The 995-nt window shown below is 40.3% G+C and overlaps 1 pseudogene; it reads left to right on the top strand.

Annotated features, from left to right (window-relative positions):
- The first annotated feature begins 253 nt into the window (after nucleotides 1-253).
- On the top strand, nucleotides 254-793 carry LOC149264362 (uncharacterized; annotated as a pseudogene).
- Nucleotides 794-995: the final 202 nt, after the last annotated feature.

Genomic DNA, 995 nt, shown 5'->3' with positions numbered 1-995 from the left:
AAAGCTATTGAAATGCCTCTTTCTCGATAAATTTTAATCCAATTTTAATCTAGTTTTACATTATTGGAGTGATGAATTTTGTTTGTGTGTTATAGTAGCGGATTCATTATTCGTGCAACATCGTTTTAGGCTAACTAAAGGCTGGGTAACTAATACCTTAGGGTCACACCAAAAACCCAAGTGATGGAGGGAAAACAAAAGCTTAAATCTTCATCCTCAATTCGGTCATTAATTTCATCTCTGAGCAAAATGTAGTCACTGGAAAAATGTCGACAGAGGTTCCTGTTCATCACCAGAGCTTGGCATCATCAAGCAGAGACTTATCATCACCATCTTCAATGGATCCCTTGCTTCTCATCCTAAAGCTTCCTTATAGTGCTCTTAGAGTACCCCGCATGTGCCTGAAGGTGCCCTCCTTTTCGCTGCCCTCAATGATGATTGTCTTCTCCCTCATCTTGGCCACCTATTTCTTGGTGGTCTTCAGCTTCATCTACAATGTCATCGTCGAGCCACTGGGCATTGGGAGCATGCAGGGTCCTGTCACATGAACATAAAACCAGTTGTCTTCAAATCTGGAAGAGTGAGAGGGCAATATATTATCGAAGGGCTTTCATCGGGGTTTATGTTCTTGCTGCGTGGGGTGGGGATAATTTTGCTGGAATTTGCCCTGAACAAAAACAGAGCAAGGAGTGTCAAGGTCTCTTTTGCGGTGGCCAAGGTTTCTTCTTTGGTGATCGCTTATATCATGAGTAAGTTATTCGTTCACATCAAAATTCCATCTTATTTATGTTAGTCAGGGTTATGAATAGCAAATCTAGACATTTTCCGTCCATTGCTAGTTTACTAGAACATCTGTACAGTTTTTTTGATTTTATGTTTAGTGTAATAGTTTGCACGGCCATTTCTGTTTCTGATACACCTCCCATGAAATTAAGTGGAACTAGCAAGGTGATCTCTATAGGATTGTAGACTCAAGCATTGAAAAACAGATCAAT

Source organism: Pinus tabuliformis, chromosome 6, assembly GCF_031772625.1.
Source record: "Pinus tabuliformis cultivar Carrire ecotype Pingquan chromosome 6, CPIR1, whole genome shotgun sequence".
In the NCBI taxonomy this organism is placed as follows: domain Eukaryota; kingdom Viridiplantae; phylum Streptophyta; class Pinopsida; order Pinales; family Pinaceae; genus Pinus; species Pinus tabuliformis.
Note: the sequence above shows the minus strand (reverse complement) of the source record. Positions and strands in the feature narration are given on the sequence as shown.